Source organism: Anolis carolinensis, chromosome 1, assembly GCF_035594765.1.
Source record: "Anolis carolinensis isolate JA03-04 chromosome 1, rAnoCar3.1.pri, whole genome shotgun sequence".
NCBI classification, from domain to species: Eukaryota; Metazoa; Chordata; class Lepidosauria; order Squamata; family Dactyloidae; genus Anolis; species Anolis carolinensis.
This window is the reverse complement of record NC_085841.1, coordinates 262455838-262482178: the sequence shown is the minus strand read 5'-3', so window position 1 is coordinate 262482178 and position 26341 is coordinate 262455838. Positions and strand designations below refer to the sequence as shown.

General features: G+C 40.9%; 2 protein-coding genes across 3 annotated transcripts in view; one reads left to right on the top strand and one right to left on the bottom strand.

Annotated features, from left to right (window-relative positions):
• Positions 1 to 12128, bottom strand: part of rassf7 (Ras association domain family member 7) — a 100653-nt gene extending 88525 nt beyond the window's left edge. Inside the window, exon 1 of the mRNA XM_008108578.3 lies at positions 11888 to 12128. The gene's annotated coding sequence lies outside the window, so the exon portion shown is untranslated. The remainder of the gene's footprint in view (positions 1 to 11887) is intronic.
• An 11695-nt stretch (positions 12129 to 23823) lies between these two features.
• Positions 23824 to 26341, top strand: part of lmntd2 (lamin tail domain containing 2) — a 73076-nt gene continuing 70558 nt past the window's right edge. For both annotated transcript variants that reach the window (XM_062967579.1, XM_008108600.3), the window contains exon 1: positions 23824 to 23954. The gene's annotated coding sequence lies outside the window, so the exon portion shown is untranslated. The remainder of the gene's footprint in view (positions 23955 to 26341) is intronic.

Sequence of the window (26341 nt, the reverse complement as noted above, 5' to 3'; positions counted from 1 at the left end):
CGGAGCGGTATCTATTGATCTACTCACATTTGCATGTTTTCGAACTGCTAGGTTGGCAGGAGCTGGGGCTAACAGCGGGTGCTCATTCCGCTCCTGGGATTTGAACCTGAAACCTTTTGGTCCGCAAATTCAGCAGCTCAGCGCTTTAACACACTGTGCCACCGGGGCCCCCTAGATCAGTATAACAGCATGATATTTAGAACACACAACTTTGATTTTTAATTCACTGTCTTACTTTCAATCTGTTTCATGAGAGGTATCACATAATAGTTTAGAAGATTATTTTGCGTTATTGTGGCTACTGACTTAACATTCATTTTGTAACTATTCTGCAAGGGTTAAATACATGGATAGCAACAACAACACAGTACAGTCGAGCCTGCAATTATTGCAGGGGAATCTATTTATAAAATGAAATTATCTGTTGCCCCTAACATCCTGCTTGCAGTGCAGTTTTGGCCCTCCTGCTGCAATATGTTAGTGTTTCTGTATACAGAATACTGAACAACAAAAAGATGAAATGGGGTGGTGCTTACAATTAAATACTGGCCGCAGAATCCATAACAAACCAGACTCTTTCCTCTTGCAAAGGATGTAGTGAATCTGTCTGCAGGTTTATACACCATTTAGCATTTATATTGTGCTTTTTATTTTAAAAGCATTGTCACAAGCATCTCATTAATCTGCACTGTTGCTTGGAGTACTGCATATTCATATTTTACGGAGTGGGTGGGATGGAGCCCAACAAATTTGAGCAGTGTGCTCAAGGGCAAAGTGAGGAGGAGTTGTTTTGCAAAGCCAGGAAAAAATCAGCAGTTGTTGGCTTCTAGATCAGATCACTGATTATTACTAATACATATGTCAAAAGTATTAAATGAATAGATTCCCAAACTCTGGGCTGCCCATTAGAAGGCTGAAGCTCTTAAAAGCCTGAGGGGTGGGGTCGGGGGATGGCATTGAAAAATTAATGCAGTGCAGGGAGAAAGAAAGCTGGTACAGTTTTGCACCATAAAACAGCATATTCTCAGAGTGAGCTCTCAGGTAAGGGATGCAAGAAAGCACCCACATCCATTATGTTTTTGCAGTGGGAAGCCACCACCCATAGTTACTGCCTTCCACTTATGGAAATTGTGGATTAGACAAGACACTTAAATCACACATGACGCATAAACAGAATTGCTACAGGAAGAGACTCTCTTTGTTAACCTTTGATTGAATTATGATCCCAAATATTCTTCTATACTCACTTTTCACAAGCATCTATGTACAGTGTAGATTTATGTTAAAGGATCAGCTCCTGTAAAGATTTATAGACAATTCACTACATGCCAAATGAGATCATTCCCCAAAAGTGCCACACCCTGTCAGTTTTATTCAGAAAACGAAAGGTATCTTGGAGTTATCCCTACCATAAATTAGTGAGGTGAGGATACAAGCTGAAGAAACCAAAGACACATATAGGATCGGGAGTGGAGTGGGAGCTGTTATAGATAAGGAAGCCCATTTTTTGACCCTGATGCCCTCAGAGTATGGTGCGGACTGTTGAAAGAAAACCAAAGAATCATGAAGAGTAGGTCCATAACACAAAACAATTTAAATTATATGATTCATTCTATATTTTAATATAGACTTAATTCAATTAAATTTATATTTTAGTTACAAAGTTTCAAGTCTTTAAAAAAACTGAAACTGACTCTTGATTGGTAATTTATAGTTACAAAAGAATACCACAACTTCTGTTGGAAACACTTGAAAACTGTGTCAATACACTTTGACAGAAATCAGGCTCCATCAATAAACTTCAATGGACACTCAAGAGTGCAAGTCCAGTCAGTCTTTCTTGCCCCATTGTGCTTCTTATGTAAATAACTAAATAAACAACATAGGATGTAGGAGATTCATTGTCAAGTATCCGAACATCTTTCCTGTTGCTCATAACAACCCCAGGAAAGGTGTAGGTTTGGCCTCCAGCTGCTGTTAACCTTAACCTGAAAGCAGTTTCCTAATGAAAATTACTACCCTGTTTAGCTCAGTTGAAGAGAAAATAGGTATAGTATGATCTATTCCTAAAAACAAATATATTTTGCAGGAAGAGTATTTCATGTAAGATTAAAAGTTTATATTAAATACAAAACATATTTGGCACACTGATACATTTCTCTCCATAATAAAACAATGTTGTAATTCAGTCAGTAATCAGAAGCAGAGTGATCTCTCTCTCACACACACACTGTTGCTATATTGTAATGTGTTGTTCCTTGCCTGGTTTCATAGGGAGACAGTAAGAAATAAATAATAATAATAATAATAATAATAATAATAATAATAATAATAATAATAATTGATGTTGCCATCCCAGGTGACAGTCACATTGATGAAAAACAACAGGAAAAACTCAGCCGCTATCAGGACCTCAAGATTGACCTTCAAAGACTCTGGCAGAAACCAGTCCAGGTGGTCCTGGTGGTGATCGGCACATTGGGTGCCGTGCCAAAAGATCTCAGCCGGCATTTGGAAACAATAGGCATTGACAAAATTACGATCTGCCAACTGCAAAAGGCCACCCTACTGGGATCTGCGCACATCATCCGAAAATACATCACACAGTCCTAGACACTTGGGAAATGTTCGACTTGTGATTTTGTGATACGAAATCCAGCATATCTATCTTGTTTGCTGTGTCATAAAATAAAATAATAATAATTTATAGTGTTCATTCTCTCCATAACCATTTTACATTATTCATTCTTTTCATCTGCAGACTTTATGTCCAGTTGCATGAAGCAGGAGGGGAAAAAACTGGGGAAACTCCATCTAGTATTAATCAAGGGAAACAGGAGAGGCCCCAGCAGAGGACTGCCAATCATAGATCAATTTACTAGAGCAATCAGTGGGTGTCGAGGCCATTTGATTAGCTACTACATGGACTAAATGGGCAGCAACAAGAACAGCCCTTCAATGCTCTCACACCTTCCCTTCCTCTATTCCTATTCGAGTGGCTGCCATGTCCTTAGATCAAACTGGGAGTGTTAAATTGAAAAAGAAAAACTGGTTTAAAAAGTCATTTCTCAATGGCAATGTCAAGCAAGTAACAACATAGTTTTAGCAGTTATAAGACAGCTGCACTTTCCTCCCTAGTGTACAAAATTAGGATGGCTGCTTATATAACAAAAACAGAGGAAACAAAAATTCAAGGTTCTCAGTGAGAAATACTGTGACTGGTGTTCCACTGCCTAAACTGTAACTACTAATGTGCAATTTCAAGACTCCTGCTTATCTTAGGCTGCCAGACTGAAAACTGCAGAGAGCTCTTGCACCTTTAATGATTGTATAGAAAAGAAAAATTCAGTAGGTGTTGCTTGTCATGTATCCCAGTAACAAGCAACACCTTCAGATTTTTTTCTCTTCTCCAGTTCACAGTCTCACAACCCTATATGCCTAATTCTCTGAGAAAGACAATATGCCAACAAATAGAGAAGCATAGAGACAGATAATAAAATGTATCCTAACAGATAAGGAACTCACCAGTTTGGATACATTAGAATCCTTTTATCATATACACCTTCCGTCTGAAAAATGTATACTAAGAGAATGACCAGGAATGCTCTCATTGGCCTATTCATATCATACTGAATATTTTGTGCCTTTTAAATTGTCTTAACATATTATCATTAAATATTAGAAATTTCATCCCAGCAAGTGAAGTTGCCATACATGGAGGGAAATTTCACAAAAGCCCATGAAGGTCTGCAGGTGTGCCATTTTTGTCATCTAATTGCTCTTGGCCACAAGACAAAGCACAATGTTCTTACGCTTGTTTATCTTTCTGTGAAGACGCACGTTTAACATTCAGACTGGGGATTTAAGAATGAGTTATTATGTGCTTTAGAGTTTCCTGAACTAAAAGACATTAGAAACTAAATGACCAAACTGCTAAGTTCAACTGAGTTAAACTTCACATACATGCCTGAGTCTAGAAAAGATGCCAAGAACGCTTGTTGGGGCTTGAAGTGCTGCAGTTATACAGATTTCAGGTGCAGAAGGTGGAGTTTGCAACATAGTTTTGTAGATTATGCCTTGTACTGTTACAGTCTGTTAATGATGAAAAGATTAAGAGAGAATGTGTTTTATATGCTATCAGGGGATGTATAGGCAAGAAAAAAGCAACATATCGTAAAAGATTAACTGGGCAATCCAAAACCAGTTTAAATAGAAGGAAAGGCCATTAAGTTCAGTTGGACATATTTCTGATTAAACACACTTTCAGGTTAACAATCACATTTGGATGTATATCAAAATGTGCATCCTATTACAAGTGATACGTGTTGCGGCACACCTAAATGTAGATCCTGCTGCTCTCCACTACAAAAAAAGTGTATATTAGTGAATAAAATCACTAGGTGTTGAAGTATCAGCCTGCTGGTTTCAGCACAAAGGGTGAATTCTCATTTTGCCTCATTCCGTGTACCAGTAGAATCTGAGAACAACATCTGCATGCATGTACACGTGTGGACTTCTGAATGAAAGGATTGTTTAGTTTTGATCATAGAATCATAGAGTTGGAAGAGATCTCGTGAGTCATCCAGTCCAACCTCCTGCCAAGAAGCAGGAAAACTGCATTCAAAGCACACCCGACAGATGGCCATCCAGCCTCTGTTTAAAAACTTCAAGAGAAGAGGCCTCCACCACATTCTGGGGCAGAGAGTTCCACTGCTGAACAGTTCTCACAGTTAAGAAGTTTTTCCTAATGTTCAGGTAGAATTTCCTTTCCTGTAGTTTGAAGCTATTGTTTTGCATCCTAGTCTCCAGGGAAGCAGAAAACAAGCTTGCTCCCTTCTCCCTATGACTTCTCCTCCCATATTTATACATGCCTATCATCATGTCTCCTTTCAGCCCTTCTGCAGGTTAAACATGCCTAGCTCTTTAAGCCACTCCTCATAGGGCTTGTTCTCCAGACCCTTGATCATTTTAGTTGCCCTCCTTTGGACACAAGCCAGCTTGTCAACATCTCCCTTCAATTGCGGTGCCCAGAACTGGACACAGTATTCCAGGTGAAGTCTGACCAAGGCAGAATAGAGGGATAGCATGTCTTCCCTGGATCTAGGCACTAGACTCCTATTTATGCAGGCCAAAATCCCATTGGCTTTTTTAGCCACATTGTTGGCTCATGTTTAACTTGTTGTCCACGAGGACTCAAAGATCTTTTTCATACTTACTGTTGTCGAGCCAGGCATCCCCCATTCTGTATCTGTATCTGATATTGAAACAGGTTCTTAGAAAACATCCAGTTCATTAATTATAAATGTACATCTTTTGCTTGGTGTTTCTTCTGTCCCATGAAGCCACCTCCAAATGATCATAACACTACAAATGAGAAATCTCCTGCAGACCATATTATTAAATGTTCTGCCCAAGTGTTGTAAACTGAGGGCCAGAATTCCTGGGCTGAAACTATCCATCTACTGATCTGTTTTGCCTTTTCTCCATAGCAGCCTAGTTTGTTAAAAAAAAATAATAATGTTGCTCTTGTTTCAGTTAAAAAGTGGAAACCACAATTTGTTCCAGCTGTCACAAATTACCTGGAGATCTACCACTACATTCTGATCCCCTTGCACTCCCCTCCATTGTGTGATCGAGATGACCACCCTCCCCCCCCCAGGACTTTGTAAAAGATAGTTCAAAAGTCAAGACTTTATGTTCTATATTCCATATATTTATAGTAGAAGGTGATTGAGACTTTTTACTGGAGTTTACTGTGGATTATCCCTGCACTCTGAGGCAAGAGATAACAACTTCATGAATTGTAAAATCATGCTGCTAAAACTCCACTTTTATGAATTTCCATATTGGGTTCCCCAGATGTTATGAACTTCGTATTTATCAAATGTCTTTCAATTGTTTATATCATTCATGATTCCCCCTTATGCAATGTAACTCACTTTTATGGATTCTCCCTTATTTCCATGAAATCTATCTGTCTGCCTATATGTATTTGTACTCTTTGGGATCCCCGGAAAATATGTATTTTTCCCAGCAGGGTTTATATTCCAACTTTATTTTATTTTTCATTTTATTTCATATAATTGCCAAGTCATGAAATCAAATAGGAAATATTTTGAACTCAACCTGAACCCCAGAACCTGTCCCATTTTCTATGACCCAGGCTTCCCTTCCCAAAAACAAAAGGATAATCTGCCACAGCTTAACCCAATCTAATTCAGATTGCATGGACAATATAAGGCTTGAGTCACCAAATTCGGAGTGTTGTCCTAAAGGTGATTCGCCTCCAAGGCAAACATTGTCATATCTCATCCTAAGGAAATTCCAGGACACCTCAGGAAGGCGCCCTGTGGAGCCTGTCAATTATGGCTCATCACCACCCATCACCACTTCCCCCCCTGACACCCCAAGGCATATCTAAAATCTGTATACGTGACAGGAACCCTTGATTGCTGTCATTAATCCCTTTAGAAATCGGCCGGGCAGGAATTAATCCGATCTTTCCTGCCCTGTCACTTCATTGTTCCAATAACTCCCGCCTTCTCCTTCCTGATTGGCTCGAGTGGGGACAAAAAGCAGCTCCCTATTGGGCCAGCAGAGCAAGGCGGGAAACGAAAGCCCGCCTCGTTCAACCCTCTAGCCTATCCGCGATCAGATGGGCGGGGGAGCGGGGCGGGAAATTCAAGGGGCTGTCAGACTGAAACATTGTATAAATATGGCTTTATTTTGATTATATGGTACCCTAGTAGACTGAATGATCACTACTAGAGTCCTTTTCAGCTGAATCGCTCAATAAAGACTCCTTGGTGGAATTTTCCTTCAACTTTGGCGGACCTTCTTCATTTCGGCTTCAGGTTGTATTGCGGCTCATATTTTCCTATTGGCTCCGCCAAGGTCCGTTCTCTCAGGACCAGATCGGGTCTCTCCTTAAGGGCCCGATCCCCTAAAACGCGGTCGACAACAATTGTAGGCTATAGTTAACTGTAGATGTGTACATTTAAAACCTATTGGGAATGGCAGGATTTCATCTTCTCCTCTCCCACCTGCTGAGTTAATTCAATGCAAATTACTTTTGACTTTGAAGTCAATTTGCAGCAATTGAAGTCAGCTGAGGACAAAGGAGAAGTGGGAGGAGGACGGAGACACTGGGACATCTTTAAAAGAGCTGAAAAAATGGAATGACAGAGTCTGGGTCTGTCCCTGTCAAATTGGGACTGTCCTTACAAAGTAAACAGTTCAGTTTGCTTAGGTATAACAATGGTTGTTTTGTTTTTAGAAAATGATACTAATTTAATGCTATAAGCATAGGAACATTCACTAAGGAAATTCCATAAGTACAGTTGAAATGAATATATATTATTTAGTTCCAAAGAAAAACTTAACCACATTGCGCAAACACTAGTAGAATAATACCTTTTATCAACAATAGAACAAACATTCTTTAAGCAGCAACACTGCTTTATGATTTGGATTCTGTAAACTTCTTGCATGGAAGAACATGCTGGAACAGCAACCAGTGGAAATGGAAATTGGCTCAGTGTCTGATTGTGGACAACAAGCATAAACATTTGTACAAGGTGAAACCCTGGATTTGAGAAATCAGAGAGACCCCCATGCTGTGCTATTCAGAATGACTGCCTTTGATAAATTATAGCTCTCACTTGCTTCATTCCACCTAACAGAACATTTTCTACTCCCCCTTTAATTCATTACACAATTGTGAAATTCCTTGCTTTTCATGTATATATATTTCGGGACTTGAACATTTATTTAGCTCACTACAAACAGGATTCCACTGGAAAGAACATTTATGGAATGTAAGGGATTATTTTAAAAAGATTTTGCAGATATTAAGATAACCTCCCAAGCAAAGAATGATCTGTATTTAAGCAATGCTTGCTTTGCTCCAGACTTGAACATATTTGCAACACATCCCACAAAGCAGATGCGTTTAAAATGTTATATACTTTGGTAATTCCACATTGACCAGGTTTTGTCCAGCTTTGCAAGTCAATCATTGACAATTATTGTCACTACACTTGACCCTTGCTATGATTGCTATTATGAATAATTCACATCATATATCATTATTTAACTACTGGAGAGAGTTTATCACTAGCCATACTGTAATCAATACTATGATTGCTGTAATTACTTGTAGGACATCAGCCAAACAAAGAGCACGATTCCAAAAAGCAATCTTCATTCCATCCAAATTACATGAAGCTCAGTTGCTCACCTATCGTATTTTATTAGATAAATTTCAAGGAAACGTTGACCAAAAAAAATCTGTGGCACGTGTTTGAAGGGCATGAGTTCAAGTAGATAACAGCTCAGTGTACCAACACACAAGTAAGTTGTCTTCTATGAAAAGTAGACATAAAACTAGGCTTGTGTGCACGGCCAATTCTTTTGGGACATGCTTTGGATTGGCGTTGGAGGTCTTGGAGATGTCTACATACTCTGTGTCTGGCTCTCGGCTGTGGTGGGGAGGTGTCTTCATGGTTCCACCAGGCTGAAACCAATTCAGTCTGGCTGGACTGTCACCTTCCTTCACTGTTGATGGATAAACACAGAGCTCCTGGCCATCACAAGTGCTCCATGCTAACACCAGCAGAGGTGCCATGTGGCCAAGAGAAGGAGGCAATCCACATCAGACCAAATCATGCTGTCCACACTCCAGAGCAGCCCAGTATGTTGGCAAGAAAATTCCCCGAATTTCCTTTTTGGGGTTACACTGGTTCAGTTAAGTTTACCCCATGTTAAGAAGGATCAGAAGTTTCTGGATGTTGCTGAAACACCTAGTAGTGACTTCAGGCTCACGGTATAGGCAAGCCCTAAGGTATCTAACTACTTCTCAAGGGAGAAGAAACCTTTGGCCCTCTAGATGTTTTGGGCTACAAACCCCAGAATATCTTACATTTGCCTGTGCTGTGTAGGTCTGATGGGAGCTGAAGTCCAAAATATCTGGGGGCACAAATTTCCCTGACCTCTGCCTTAATGCAACTAGGTTTGTAACCAAACTGAATCTCAACTAATTCAACTTTCCTCTGTATCTACCCTTTCCCTGTCATTCCCATTTTCTTGTACATTCCAATTTCAGATACTAAGCTCCTTGGGAGTGGTACTGCATTCATTGTCAGAATCCAAAAGTGATCACAGATCCATGTTGTGTTGCACTAGTGCATTTAACATTGTCTCATTGGATTTTTTTTGTCCACCCATTTTTGATGTGTGTATTCAAACACATGTGAGATATGTACAAAGAAATCTAGGATATTTGCTTTGTTAACTGTTCTATATCAGCAGCTGGTGCTAAAGAGTAAAAAGGTAATAGTGGCTGCATGCCAAAGGTTTGAGTTAAATACAGAAATGTAGAAGTGATAGTGCTCACGCCAATAAATTGCACTGTTCCCTACCATCAGCATTCGATTTAGTCCAGAACAGTTCTATTCATCATTCAGAATGTACATTATGCTCTTTTGAGAAACTCTGGAACCAATCTAGACTGTTATATTATACACCAGGGGCAGGTGACTGTGGTTCTCCAGATGTTTGACTAGCTCCTTCCCAATAAGCTATGCTGGCTAAGGCTGGTAGGAGTTGCAATGTTATATCTGAAGAACCACAGCTGTCCATATATGCTACATACTAATTGCAAACATTTTGATTTGCAAAATTTCTCAGGATATTGAACAACAAGCTGATCGCATAGGTGTGTTGTAATTGCTGCCATACCCTCTTAACAATGAAAGCTTAATACTAGAAATATCAACAAGATCCTGTTGCAAATCAAATGAATTGTTTTTTATCTTCAAGATTAGTGCTGGCATTTTAAAAAAACAGTGCTCACGCTTATTCCCCCAGTAATTGCCTTGACTCTTTAGTTTCTCTGCAATTCAGTAATACTGCAACTTCACTCTTGATGACCTTTCTTCCAATTAACTCTCAGATTGCTGCAGGGCAGCTGCTCCCAGGCCTTCTCTCTAAGAGGCTCTTCCCCTTAGACAGCAGCTCTTGCCCTTGCTTTAACTGAGCAGTGTCATTCCCCGCTTCACCCCTCTCCTGGCCCGAAGGGGTTCAGGAAGCAGCTTTGTCCTGACAGGTCTTTCTCTAGTGAGAAAGGAGGAAGATTGCTTTGGAAGTCATGTACTTCCTTATGCTGTTGTAATTTGTTTTAGCAATCCTGGGTCAAATTAACACCAATTCTAATGTCTCCTTTTTCGCTTTCCCATCACTAAGAGCAGACTGAAAGCATTCTTTTAAAAATGCCTACTGGATCACAGCAATCTTGGTTCTGTTACGCAGTAACATTACACATAACCCAGGATATCAAGGCAGAAAACCCCACACTATCTGCTTGGAACTGGGTTGTCTGAGTCCACACTGCCATATATTCCAGTTCAAAGCAGATAGTATGGGATTTTATTCAGTTGTGTGGAAGGGGCCTGAGACAACAAATGACACAGATATAGTAAGAATGGTGTGACTCAATTACCCATTCACCCCTTCCATATGGAAATAAATAAGTATATATATCATACACACACACACATATACCGGAATATGTGTGTCTAAAACCCATGTGACTGCCCCTTTACGGCTCACCTTCTTATGACTAGTTTGCCCTTTACTACCCATATTTCCAAATGCATAGATTTCCAGCAGTTCACAAAAAATGATTTGTTTCACAATGACCATGAGAAACAAGTTTATTTTTCCATGTGACTTGAATTCTTGAAAAGCAACTGAAGAGAAATCTATGGTATAGTGCAGGTTGATTATCCCTTATCAAAAATGCCTGGGACCAGATGTGTTTGGGATTTCTGATATCTTGCAGATTGAATGCAAGCCCAAATACAAAAGTCATTTATACTTCTTATACACCTTATACACATAGCCTGGCACTAATTTTATAAGCAATACAGTAGAGTCTCACTTATCCAATGTAAACGGGCCGGCAGAACGTTGGATAAGCGAATATGTTAGATAATAAGGAGAGACTAAGGAAAAGCCTATTAAACATTAAATTAAGTTATGATTTTACAAATGAAGAACCAAAACATCATGTTATACAACAAATTTGACAGAAAAGGTAGTTCAATACACAGTAATGCTATGTAGTAATTACTGTATTTACAAATTTAGCACCAAAATATCACGATGTATTGAAAACATTGACTAAAAAAATGTGTTGGATAATCCAGAATGTTGGATAAACGAGTGTTGGATAAGTGAGACTCTACTGTAGTTAAAATAATTTTGTGAATGAAACAAAGGTTTTGGACTTCTAACAATCAGAAAGCAAAGTTGTCGCTGTCTCAGCCACCAATGTGGGCAATTTTGGAATATTCAGATTTCTGCGGAAGCATTGTACTTCCAAATGAAGTGTAGTATCGTATATGTGCATCACATTCTGTGTTTGCTATATAAAATTTCACTTCTAATGCTACTTTTGAAAGATAGATAGGCTACAAAGAGTTCAAACACATGTGTAAACATTCAGGAAAAACAGAACATCTGAAATGTATTTAACACATTTTATTATTTGATGAATCATGAGAATTGTTGAGGCAGGGCCACTGCTGGCCTCCACTTACAGGTGGGCATGTGTAACATAACTCTCCGAGATAATATTTTTTTCAGAGGTTTACAGCCACAGGTGCAATTCCCAAGAGTTCAACCTGTGGACCCTAGAAAAAACTCCCACAAAAACATCAAGGATTCATGACTGATACCTTAAAGAAAGAGGATTCAAACAACGATTTGATACAGATGACAGTATTTCACTTGAAAATACTTTTAGTACATGCATGCAAAGACACAGACACATATACATACAGAATGCAAAAGTTTGGCCTGACCCAAAAGCAAGCCTCAAAGGTACCTGTTGGAGACCTGGCTGCTTCTTGCAGTGCTGCTGATCTTTGTGCCGCACTTCTCGGGAGGCCAGCAAAGTCTGGCTGGCCTGTTTCCCGTTGCCAGGGCCACCTAGGCTTTCAAAAAGGGAGCCAATGACCAATCAGGCCACCAGGCTCAAACACTCAGCCCGGGGGTCATGTGATGGCTCTTGGTGTCTCTCTGAGTGAAAAGCATGACAATATTCATAAAGACGAAAGGGAGCTGCTTTTGTATGTCTTCCCTCCTCTCCCATTGCACAGCCCCTCCTGAAAAGGAGCCTATTTAAGCCGTGCCACAAAGCTGCAGCCTGGCGGGGAGAGGGACTGATACCAAAGAGAAGAGATAGCATTGAGTCAGTACCCTGAACTGGCTCTGGGCAGCCTCCCAAAACTTAAATCCAAAATTTTGACCTCCCTCCCTCCTCTGTGCCTGCTTCTAGCTGCCACTTTCATGTGGAAAGTTACTGATTCAAATAAGCTGACCAGAAAGGAAAGGGCAGCCACACAAGACCCGGGGGGGGGGGGGGGGGCTCTGAGGGGATTTCCATTCAATGAGTCAAAGTGTTTTAAGCCTATTTTGAACTTTTGCACAATATTTCCTCAAATGGTAGTTTCTAAGGGCAACCACAGAACGTCATCACTCTGTCTATCTAAATCTGAATAGCTGCATCTGAATAGCTGCATAATAGAATATATAAGCTGCTCTTTGCGGGGGATCTATACTGAGATGTACTTCAGCACAGAGGAGGAGGAATGGGGGAGTTGTGTTACTGTTATTTACAATAATATAAATAAAGGATTAACAGAATGGGAGGATGGTGCTCAAGAATAAAGGATGACATTGCTTTGCTATTGCTCACCTTCTTCTTCCTGTTCATAAATCTGATGAGTAGGACTTCCAGCTGGGTTCTCTAAGCCCGATACACAAATTGTTCTCATTCCTTCTGATTGAAAAGGACAGTGGTCAGAGCTCTTGGGGAACAAAAGGAACAAAATAAGTGGCAAAAAAGAATGACAGGGACAAGAAACCACATTGACGTAAATAATTCGGTGGGAGCCTGAACATTTCAAGACCATTCAGTCTCTGTTGCTGCTGTATCTGTGGTCTACATGATAAATTTGATGTTGGGTCACTGTGAGTTTTTCGGGCTGTATGGCCATGTTCCAGTAGCATTGTCTGCTGATGTTTTGCCTGCATCTGTGTCTGGCCACAGATGCAGGTGAAATGTCAGCAGAGACCTACCTTAACTTATTTAGTTTTCAAGATCAGACAGGATCTGGTGATTTAGGGTGGTTAAGCCTAGTACAGTGTTCCCTCATTTATTGCTGGGGTTAGGTTCCAGGACCACCCACAATAAGTGAAAATCCTCGAAGTAGGGGCACTATATTTATTTTAATATTTATACATTATTTTAGTAGTTATACACCATTTTAAGTCTTTATCAACCAATCGTGTGTTGATAAATCGCCTCCTTCTCCTCCCATTGTCGCTTGGGCTCCTTTTCTCTCCTTTTGGCTTCTCTTTCCTCCCTTCCTTAGGCTGTAAATTGTAATTTTTATGATTTATAATAGTCTTTTAGAGTTATTTGAAAAACCGCAAAACAGTGAATCTGCGAAAAGTGAACCGTGAAGTAGTGAGGGAACACTGTACAGTGGAACCTCTACTTAAGAGCATTCCAACTTAAGAGTGTTTTGAGTTATGAGCTGTTGGTTGGCCTGGGTTTCAGTTTGACATAAGAGCAGCATTTTGTGTTAAGAGCTAGTGCTAGGGAGCATTAGCACTAGAGGGAGCACTAGTATGAGAGTACAGGGCTTTAGGGTTTCAAGGGAGCAGCCTCCGTGCCTCATGCCCCCTGCTCTTGTCCGCTTTGGGAGATTGCTGCTCACTTTGCTCATCTACTTTGTGAGATTGCTGTCTGCTTTGCTCTTATCCACTTTGAGGAACTTTGGGTTAGTTGATTTTGTGCTGTTTTTATTCCAAGCATGCTTGCCTTCATGAAGAGAATGAGGGAGAGCAAGGGAGGGAGGCTGGAATGAGTGCAGTATGAAGAAAATGATGCTTCTGCCTCTTCACTTTGTGCTTCCTTGCCACAACTTTGTGCTTCTACCATTTTAAAGTTGATCTTTCTTTTTTATTATTCTGTGTGAGTGTGCATTTATACATTATTTGTTATTTATAAAATACATTTTCTTGTTAAAAACCCGTAATAAAAATGGGGGGGGGGGGTCAGAAGCGGGAACAGATTAATAGCATCTCAATGCACTTTCAAGTTTCAATTTCACTTTCAAGTTAAGAGTATTTTGAGTAAAAAGCTCGGTCATGGAACAAATTAAACCCTTGTCAAAGTATCACTGTTCCATGTTGACCTATACATATTATATTTTTCATCTAAATTATCCTCTGAGACTGTGAACTTTAACACAGAAGACTTAGCTTTCCCCTTCTGATCACTTTCCCTGTACTCAAAAAGACATACATACCTTGTTACTTCATAATTCGGAAAGGTTACCTTTTTGCACTACAGCTCCTGCATATGCACTCTGCACCTTTAATGTGCCTCATCAGCACTAACAGATATAATTATGTTGTAAAATTTCATTCTGGCAGGTACTTGTCTTGCCCTTGGGACAATGAGGTTGTATGTTCATAATGAAACAGGATGTGTGCTGCACGGCACTCCTTCTAATGTGAACTGAGATAGTGAATGTTGCCAGGATTGTCACCCAAACAGAACCAATGAGTTGTCGAAGGCTTCCATGGCCGGGATCACAGGGTTGTTGTATGTTTTCCGGGCTGTAATGGCCATGTTCTAGAAGTATTCTCTCCTGACGTTTCACCCACATCTATGGCAGGCATCCTCAGAGGATGCCTGCCATAGATGTGTGTGAAACGTCAGGAGAGAATACTTCTAGAACATGGCCATACAGCCCAGAAAATATACAACAACGCTGAGAACCAATGAGACCCAGCAGGGAAGTAGTTACATGTTTTGGGGGGATAAACCCCAAAGTTTTTAATAGCAATTTGAAAAATACTTAAGACACATGCACACATCCTGCTTTGCATCTCCAAAACATAAGGAATAAGCACATTAACTTGACATGGAATGAAGATATATCTGGAAAATAAAAATACCATTGCGAGTGGAATGCCTAGCTTTGATAGAATGGCTAGCTGGAATAATGCTTTATAAAGAAAAAAAGATGACTTACAATATTTAGTTCAAAGGTTCCCCAGGCATTATAATGTGTATTATAAATTCAATCCATGCAAAGCAACTAAAGGCTGATGGAGATATTGACAAATACAGATCCCTCCAGTGTTGCTCAATTCTTCCAGCATACAGGAATCTCTGCCAAAGTGCACAACATAAATCAGACTCGCTCCCTGGGTTTTCAAAAATTATGTTTGGCTCATCATTTCTTTTCTCAATATGTTCATAATGCCTGACCAAGCAACATCAGATTCCCAGGCATATTTCAATGATCCAAGGCTGCCAATGGAGCACTTTTTCCAGATTGAAGAAAAGGGATTTCACAGAAATGCTATTTTTTTTCTAATTTTTCCTACAATTATTTAAAACAATTGGTTGTCAAAAATGTATTTCAATAACACAAGTGGTAACTTTGAATAATATATTCATGCAAAATTCCCCATCTTTACTAATGTTAGTTCACTTTATCAGTTTCATTTACACACAATTTTGTTAAACCAATCAATACATAAATAGGTGCTGCCAGCCTATAACACCATTTCTCATTATTTACTTCATAACCTCAAACAGTTCACAGATGAAAACTAGGACAGATATAGTCAAGGAAAAGCAGAGTTTGGTCAACATGGCAAAAATTATTAATTAGGAAAAACATACAAGCTAAGACAGGCTACGACAGTTTGCTTTTCCCTGAGTCTACTTGGGAGGGAAATATTCTGCCCCTTCTCTTTCCCTCTTGCTGAGTTGAGTGCAAACTACTTTTGCACTTTCAATTCAATTTGTAGCATCTGGACTAAGCCGTGGAGAAAGGGGGAAAGTGGGAGAAGAGAGGAAAAACTAATATATTTTAACAATAGTGAAAATGCAGAGCAAAAGAGGATTAACTATTACTATCTTTATTTCTAGCCCCTAGTTTGGGACTCAAATGGCTTACAACTAGTTAAAAACAAGAAAGAAGATACAATTTTTAAAAAAATTAAACAAAAACATGATACTAGATTGAAAAGTGTATACAGTGTTCCCTCACTACTTCACGGTTCGCTTTTTGAAGGTTTGCTGTTTCGCGGTTTTTCAATAAACTCTAAAAGAATATTATAAATTATTAAAAATTACAATTTACAGCCTAAGGAAGGGAGGAAGGAGAAGCCGAAGGGAGAGAAAAGGAACCCAAGTGGCAACGGGAGGAGTAGGAGGCGATTTGTAAACACACGATTGATAACTACTAAAATAATGTATAAATATATAGCGTCCCTACTTCACAGATTTTCACTTATTGCAGGTGGTCCTGGAACCTAATCCCCGCGATAAGTAAGGGAATACTGTATCCTTAAACATAGTACTGTTGTTCTTTTTCCCTATACACAAGTCTCTGTATAATAATACAGTTCAAGGCATTTATTATTAAGATATGTATGTGCAGAGATATATTCACAGCCATAGCAAGATGACCATAGTAAGACACGCATGTGGCAAGATGCAATGGATCATGTGGCAAACAGCTTAGTGGCAAAGAGAATCTGCACATGTTTGCCATTTCCTTAGATATCCAAAGTGGCCACAGGCAATGATGCCATTCTTGTCATGCCTGTCACATGGTCATGACTCAGCTGTCCCTCTAGGTCAGTGGTTCTCAACCTATGGGTCCCCAGGTGTTTTGGCCTACAACTCCCAGAAATCCCAGCCAGTTTACCAGCTGTTAGGATTTCTGGAAGTTGAAGGCCAAAACATTTGGGGACCCACAGGTTGAGAACCACTGCTTTAAGTCCACATCTCCACTCTCTTAACCCTTACAGTGGAATGTGCTGTGACCACATGTCCATTAGAACTATATTTTTTAACATTATGGCATTACATGCAACGCATTTCTATCTAATACAGAATTTTCTACCTGCTGGGCATAGCATTAGTGCAGAGAGATGCTGGCAGAGGCTTTCTCAGAGACAACAGCAAGATCACCACTTGGTAGTACTGCACAAAAGGAACACTGTTAAATGATAGACATGGTAAACCTCCTTATTAATGGAGCACTATGGTTAATGGAGCAACTGGGATCAACATGAAAGGACATTCAGCTATTAACATCCTCAGGGGCAAAAAGAAAGTCCAAAGCTGCACAACACATATAATAAGGACACAGAATAAGAGAAGCATGAATCAGAGGAAATTAACATGGTAAAACAAAACAAAATTGAACATCTTTACATTGCAATACCTATATAAGCAAGCTAAAGGCAACAGGAAGAGAACATTTTAAGTCAGATAATTACACAATGTTTCACTCAGAAAAATAAACATCTAAACAGGGTGAGGAGAGATGTAGCACAAGCAGTCAAGGGATATAATGTAAAGTCTGACTAAATAACACCACTAAGGGAAAGCCCACCAATATAATCTTAATATAACTAGAGAGATAGAAAAGGAATATAAATATTCTATATTGGGATTTTATCACACACTGAAAAATTAATTCTTGTTCATTACAAGCAATTGGGATGCTAAAGTAGGAAACAGAGCAAAATCTAAGATTATACGAAAATTTGACCCAAGATTAAGAAATGAAGTCAAAGACCAACTGACTGAACAAGACCAAGTTGTGGCATAGGCCATGAACTGCTAACATAAAAATCAGAGTAAAGCTAAAAAAGAACATAAGGATACAGAGGGAATTCCAGTATCTTGGAGTGGCTACTGAAAAAGCCCTCGAATATATTCCACCACACAGATGTACATGTGTGGGTGGTGGGATGTAGAGAAGCCCTCCCCAGAACATCTCAAAACATGGTCAGATTCATATGAGGAAATATAGTCCTCCAAATAACATTTATCATTCCGTCTTATTTTCTACCACAGTACTACTATCAGGTATTTTGTTGAAACCAATAAGTATTTTGAATGAAGAAATGGGGAAATGTTATTGAGTGGTTATCTCTACAACTTAACAGGCTGTGCTCACTCCTGAGTAAATGCTTGCCATAGTTCTACCTATAGACAGTTTTTAAAAAAACACAAATTCACACACTCAGTTTCACTTAAGGTCATGGCATCTGCCCCCTTGCATTTTCTAGCTATTAGGCTTATCCTTTATTTATATTCATAGTTAAGCGACACTTACAAAAAAGCATCTATATGCTACTGCTGATTTGACAATATTTCAGAATCATACTCCACCCAACAGAAACAATTCTAATTTAGCTACACTGAAATTTGTCTGTATGTGTGGTCTGAGATGAAAAAAGCAAGGAAATTAATTGTCCCATAATCAGTGAGGTGTGGAGCACCTGTGTGTGAGTGTAATTAAAAATACCACTTAAAATGGGAAAGGAACTCTGAGATTTACACTGTAAGCACATAGCAGAGGACAAGGAAGAGCAGTTTTGGAGATGACATGGGCTATAAAATTTAAGAAGCAATAAACCAGGAAAGGCAGGATATCTGGGCACTGGGAATGAAAAGTGAATACGAAGTGTGTTCCATTTACAAGATAGACATGATTTTTAAAATGTATATATTGAAGGATTGCATTGTTTCTTCAAGTCCTCAGAACAATTCATGTTATTTAGCTGTAACTTTTATAGCAACCCTGCAACAACTTTATAAAGCATGACTTTGTACCCCTTGACTCCTCCAAACTACCTGGACTGCCCCTTTTTTGAGTTAAAAAGTGAATTGCCATGCTAGGAAAGTTTCAGGAATAGCAATTACTTTTGAAAATAGACTGCAGTCCCCCACTGAAACTGTTCCACATTTTTAAAAAACAGTTTTCAAAACCGGAAGTTGGCTTCTGATTACTATCAGATTTTCTTTTTTGGCAATCCATGTATCCCGTGGAGGGTCCCATAGCAAAAAGTATCCTTCATCATACCAATGTGAAGGGAATGGCAGGGAGAGGTCAAGAGTGTGACTTGGCAAAGTGAGTTCATGCTAGAGGCAAGAATCAGCCTGAGGATCTCTTGATCCATAGCTCATTCTTGTCATCCCTATGATATGACAGCCCTCTAAAAGGAATATGTTGCCTACCACAGTGAACTCCTGGTCGAGTCCCTATAGTTACTATGAATATTTAACAAGGCAGCTATGTCTGTTCCCATATAATACAAAAACTATTTGGCAGGATTAACTTCTTTGACTCTGGTACCCAGATCCATTCATGACTATTGTCAGAAGCTCAATAGCTCTAAAATTGCTGTATGAATGTATCTTACTTTACTTACTTACTTAGGCGATCCCTCGTCGTTCGAGGATGATAGTCTTCCAACCTTGGTATCTTGGGCGTGTGTTCTTAGGTGACTGAAGAGACCGATTCTTGACCCGCATATTCTCTCGCAGTGAGGACATTGGTTTCCAGGTGGAAGGTGGTCCCGGTCGGGGTTAGCTTGACGCTCCTTCCTCTTGGCACGTTTCTCCCTTAAGCCCTCCGTTCGTGCCTCTTCGAAGTCCGCAGCACTGCTGGTCACAGCTGACCTCCAATTAGAGCGCTCAAGGGCCAGGGCTTCCCAGTTCTCAGTGTCTATGCCACAGTTTTTAAGGTTGGCTTTGAGCCCATCTTTAAATCTCTTTTCCTGCCCACCAACATTCCGTTTCCCATTCTTGAGTTCGGAGTAGAGGAGCTGCTTTGGGAGACGGTGATCGGGCATTCGGACAACGTGGCCAGTCCAGCGGAGTTGATGGCGTAAGAGCATCGCTTCAATGCTGGTGGTCTTTGCTTCCTCAAGCACGCTGACATTTGTCCGCCTGTCTTCCCAAGAGATTTGCAGGATTTTCCTGAGGCAACGCTGATGGAAACGCTCCAGGAGTTTGGTGTGACGTCTGTACACAGTCCACGTTTCGCAGACGTAGAGCAGGGTTGGGAGGACAATGGCTTTATAAACAAGCACCTTGGTCTCTCTACAGATGTCCCGGTCATCAAACACTCTCTGCTTCATACGGAAAAATGCTGCACTCACAGAGCTCAGGCGGTGTTGTATTTCAGTGTCGATGTTGACTTTTGTGGAGAGGTGGCTACCAAGGTAGCGGAAATGGTCAACATTTTCTAATGTTACACCGTTAAGCTGTATTCCTGGCTTTGCAGAGGGATTAGCTGGTGCCTGTTGGAAGAGCATTTTGGTTTTCTCGATGTTCAGTGAGAGGCTGAACTTCTCGTATGCTTCTGCGAAGGTGTTTAGAGTGGCTTGTAGGCATTCTTCTGAATGCGCACAGACTACGTTGTCATCAGCATATTGGAGTTCTATAACAGATTATGTGGTGACCTTGGTTTTGGCTCTCAGTCTGCTGAGGTTAAATAGCTTGCCATCTGTCCGATAGATGATTTCCACTCTGGTGGGAAGCTTCCCATCAACAAGGTGTAGTATCATAGCGATGAAGATGGAAAATAAGGTGGGGGCAATAACACATCCCTGCTTGACACCTGATTCCACCTTAAATGGGTCACTTTGGGAGCCGTTGCTGTCCAAGACTGTTGCCATCATGTCATCATGGAGGAGCCGCAGGATGTTCACAAATTTGTCAGGGCACCCAATTTTTTGGAGGATGGTCCAGAGAGCGCTGCGATTCACTGTGTCGAATGCCTTTGCAAGGTCAATGAATGCCATGTACAGAGGTTGGTTTTGTTCCCTGCATTTTTCTTGGAGCTGTCAAGCAGTGAAGATCATGTCCACTGTTCCTCTGGAGGGACGGAAGCCATTCTGGGATTCTGGGAGGGTGTCTTCTGAGACAGGGAGAAGGCGGTTTGCAAGGATTCTTGCAAGGATTTTCCTGGCCGAGGTTAGAAGGGAGATACCACGATAGTTCCCGCAGTCTGTTCTGTCCCCTTTCTTGAAAAGGGTGATGATGGTGGCATCCTTGAAGTCAGCTGGGATTTTCTCGGTCATCCACACCTTTTTAATGAGCTGGTGGAGTTGTTGTATCAGCTCAGGTCCACCCTCTTTGAAGATTTCAGCAGGAATCCCATCAGGTCCGCTGGCTTTGTTGTTTTTTTGTTGGCTGATGGCATTGCTGACTTCTTCCAAACTAGGCAGTGCTGCAAGCTCATCCCTGGTTTGTTGTTGCGGGATTTGTGAGAGGGTCTCTTCGGCCACATTGGAGCTGCGATTCAGCAGGTTCTGGTAGTGCTCTTTCCAACGTAGTGCAATTGATGTTTTGTCCTTCAGAATTTTGGTTCCATCTGATGAGCGTAGGGGGCTGTATGCCATGGTTTCTTGGTCCGTAAATGATCTTTGTGGCTTTGAAAAATCCCTGAGCGTCGTGGGTATCTGCAAGGTGTTGGATTTCTTCAGCCTTCTTTGTCCACCAGATGTTCTTGAGTTCTCTGGTCCTTCTTTGGACCTCAGCTTTTGCACTGGCATAGATCTTTTTCTTGGCAGCACAGTTGGTGTCTCTCTGCCATGTTTGGAAGGCTTTCCTTTTGTTATCAATTAGCTGTTGGATCTCTTTGTCGTTATCGTCAAACCAGTCTTGATGTTTCTTAGTTAGGTATCCAATGCTTTCTTCGCAGGCTGTGATGATGGAGGTCTTCAGTTTGTTCCAATGTTCCTCAACATTTTCGGGGTGTTCTGTGGGTAGATGATCTTTGAGTGTTGTTTGGAGAAGGGCTCGTTTGGAGGGCTCCTGAAGGGCTTGGGTGTTCATTTTGCGCCTTGTTTTTCTTCCTTGGAGTCTGCGTTTGGGGACGATCTTGATAGCCATCGTGGATCGGATTAGCCTGTGGTCTGTCCAGCAGTCAACAGTACCTGTCATGGCTCTTGTGAGAAGCACATCGCGGCGGTCTCTGGCACGTGTGATAACATAGTCCAGGAGGTGCCAATGCTTTGACCGAGGGTGCTTCCATGATGTCTTGAGCTTGTTTTTCTGGCGGAAGAGCGTATTGGTGATGACAAGGTTGTGCTCTCCGCATTTGGTGAGAAGCAAGATGCCATTGGAGTTGCTGTTTCCGACCCCGTCTTTTCCTATGATCCCTGGCCACAGGTCAGAGTTCCTTCCGACTCTTGCATTAAAGTCCCCGAGGAGGATGATTTTGTCCTCCTTAGGTATCTCCGATAGGATGGTATCCAGCTGACAGTAAAAATTTTCCTTGATGTCTTCGTCAGCATCTAGAGTTGGTGCATAGGCGCATATGATGGTTGCCTGTTGGTTTTTGGCAAGGTTAATTCGGAGGGTTGAAAGTCGTTCGTTGATGCCAGTGGGTGCTTCAGTGTTTACTACTAAACATATGAAGGAAGTTAATACTGGCCTGCATAAATAGGGGTATAGCATCTAGATCCAGGGAAATCATGTTACCCCTCTATTCTGCCTTGGTCAAACCACACCTGGAATCACACTGTGTCCAATTCTGGGCACCACAGTTGAAGGGAGATGTTGACAAGCTGGAAAGCGTCCAGAGGAGGGCAACTAAAATGATAAAGGGTCTGGAGAACAAGCCCTATGAGGAGTGGCTTAAAGAGCTGGGTATGTTTAACCTGCAGAAGAGAAAGCTGAGAGGAGACATGATATCCATGTACAAATATGTGAGGGGAAGTCATAGGGAGGAGGGAGCAAACTTGTTTGCTGCTGCCCTGCAGACTAGGACACGGAACAATGGCTTCAAACTACAGGAAAGGAGATTCCACCTGAACATTAGGAAGAATTTCCTCACTGTGAGAGCTGTTTGGCAGTGGAACTCTCTGCCGCAGAGTGTGACGGAGGCTCCTTCTTTGGGGGCTTTTAAGCAGAGGCTGATGGCCATCTGTTGGGGGTGCGTTGAATGAGATTTTCCTGCTTCTTGCAGGGTTGGACTGGATGGCCCGTGAGGTCTCTTCTAAGATTCTATGATTCTATGTGAAAACAGCAAGAACAATTTTATTTGCAAAGATACAAGCAAACCATCAGTGGAGGCAAACAACAGGCCTTCTTTTAAGGTAGCAAATCCATTGCCCCTTGCCTGATTATCATGAACCCAAAAATGCTTCCAACCTACACAGGTCTCTGTATGGTTCAACTTCTATCTGACTGTCTTTATACATCTCTTACTTAACCCAGTTCTTCCTTTTGGCTCCTTCCACTTCTTCCTTTCAGGGTTGGTCCAGTGGCTCCTATCTGAGCAGGGCAGCAAATCTGTTCCTGGTTCTAGTATGAATATTTTTAAAAAAATTACACAGATATCAAAACCTATTATCCAAAACAAATTTGACACTTTGAATAGCTCTGTTAAACTTCACACTACAAACCAGAATTGACTGATTAGCATCAATCTTATGACCTCATCATACTTACCTTAAACAGCATCCTAGGATGTTTCTACTTCACCCACGCCAGCCATCACATGACATTGTCTGACTTCCAGCAGAGACTCTGCCCTACTGGGGTAGAAGTGTCATTTGACATCTGACCAACCAACATAAAAATCAGTCTATAACATTGGGTAGTGAGATAGAAATCTTCTCCTTAATTTTCTTTGTCTTTCAAAGCACTTAAATCTGTCTCCTGATATCGTAAGACCTTATTCTAACAAGTAGCTCCCATGGCTACCTTAGGCTATTTAACATAATGAAAGACATAATCAGTCAGAAATCATGTCAATATAACAGAGAGTAAAAACATTAACACCAAGAATCCATGACATTATTGTGAGAGAACAGAGTATCCAGAGAAGCCTATTTGGCACAATAACTCTGCACAGCCATAACAGAATCCCACAGAGGCCATCACATGACACAGGGCTACTTCCGGCTCCATGGGGCTCTGTGCCGGCAGCGTTGTGGCAGCAGAGGGAAAGGGAGCCCATCGAAGGAGGGAAGAGGAGACAAAGAGGGAAAGGGGACAGGCAGGGAAACAACATGGAAAAAAAGAACATGGATCCCAACAGGAGGTAACAGAGTCTGACGGTTCCCTCTGCTGTCCCCCCCCCTTTCCCACACTGTCCCCCACTTTACCCCTGCTTGTCTGATAAGGTCCATTAAGGCCTCAAGTTAAAAAGCATATTATGTACAGTACACAGTTTTGCGAGTGGCATAAAATCTAACTGGATCCAGAAAGATGCAAATTATCTTTCTGTTGGTGTTGACACAACAATCCAAAATAAAGTGATATATTGCACAAAGTGGTGGATGGGAAGAGACCTAATGGGCAGAGAATTAGACTATTCAGGTTTTTAAAAAGTAACATTAAAAGGTAACCATTGAGAACAGGAAAGTAAAATGCTTCTTTTTACAACATTGTAACCGAAACAGTAAGTCATTATTCAGTGTGGGTGGAGCAACTAATTCCTTTTTATATGTAATTCTCCCAGTGCTAACAAGGCAGTATGGATGAGACACAGATAGTTGCTAAAGCCACTTTGTCCAAAAGGTCACCTTCTGGAGAGTAATGCTCTTCAAGGGTGATGAATTTAGGGCCTAGCTTGTAATCTGGAGAACCACAGAAGTACTTTCCTGCTTCAGAAAGACTTTACAACTGCCCACTGAGTCCCTTGTCCTGAGGACACTATGGGCCACCATAACTCCATTCAGTCATCCAAAGGTTAAATTTTACTGTATTTTATTTACATCATTTCTATCCTGCCTTTCTCACCTGAAGGGACTCAAGGTGACTTACAAATCTGGCAAAAATTAAATGCCAATAAAATAACAATCCAATCCAATAAAACATCAAGCAGTTAAAAAATGTACATTAGGCATTAAAACACATGAAACAGTATATAAAACTTTATATATATATATATATATATATATATATATATATATATATATGCATAAATCCATTTGTCTAAAAACCTTGTGCATAATCCTTAACCCAGACCGTGTCGAAACTGTGAAAGCTTATTCGTTAAACGGATGTGCACATAGCCAGGCCTTTAGTTTCTTTCTAAAACCCAGCTGGGATGGAACCTGCCGGATGTCTCTGGGGAGGGAGTTCCACAGCCGAGAAGCCACCACCGAGAAGGCCCTGTCTTTCGTCCCCACCAGTCACGTTTGCGAAGCATATAGGACCGAGAGAAGGGCCTCCCCAGACAATCTTAAAGTTCTAATAGGCTCATAGGAGATACGTTCAGACAGATAAGTTGGACCAGAACCATTTAGGGCTTTATAGGTCAAGACCAGTACTTTGAATTGGGCTCGGTAGCATATTGGCAGCCAGTGGAGCTGAAGCAACAGAGTAGTAGTATGCTCCCTGTACTCCACTCCAGTTATAAGTCTGGCTGCCACCTGTTGTACTAGCTGGAGCTTCTGAGCCGTCTTCAAAGGCAACCCCACATAGAACACGTTGCAGTAATCTAAGAGGGATGTAACAAGCGTGTGGACCACTGTGGCTTCAATGCCCTCAAATTAATGCTCTCAAATTGATTCTCTCCTTCCTATATATCACAGCTGAACACCACTCTTCTCTGTCCAGTCTCCCCCACCTCTCCCAAGAACAGCTATCATTATTGCTAGTGAGAAGGAAGGTATACATGCAAATACCTAAATATAGCTACTGATTGTCTCAGGAAAGATAAAAATGCTGTTGTGCAGTGCATCCATAGCAACACACTAACATACTGCAAAATATAAAAGAGATCGGATCACAGCAATACAAAAATGAAGGGAATATGAGATGAGATTGGCCAATCATACTTTTAGCAAATTATGGCTGGAGAAAAATAGTGTTAAGCATGTTCCTATCAAACTTGTGTTTGTCTCCTCTTTAAAGCTTGAATAAAATAAGAGCCCCTGTTGTCCAACAAGTAATGTTTTCTCCCTCCCTTTTCACTGTGGTCACAGTCCTCTTTAAGAATTTAAAGATGCTGCTTTAGTCCATATGAAAAATTAGAGAGGCTCACTTCCCCATGGGAGTCAGATAACACTAGAATCAACGAAGTAAAAGGAAAGGGTGATGCATTAGAGTGTGAATGTTGACATTAAAAACACTCTGCTACAATGGAAGGACATAGCCCTGCATAGTCCCATGAAGGATCAGTGCATCTCCCAATCCCCGAGAGATGGCTTCTCCTGGTTTTGCATGGCAAAGATGACCCCCATGGAAGCTTTGCCCAAGTTCCCCTCTCCCCATATTGGCATGGCTGTAAGGAAGGATTCAGGAATTTCTTCATCTCTTTTTGAGTAGTCACAACTTTGCATTTTGTTCAAATCCAAGCATATTGTAGTTTGGCTGACTATGGTTTTAATAAAACAACAAAGTTTGATATGTCACAATTTCAAGAGGGTTCTCTTTAGTGAACCACAGTTAATACTAACCTTTATGTGGCTTTAGATATAC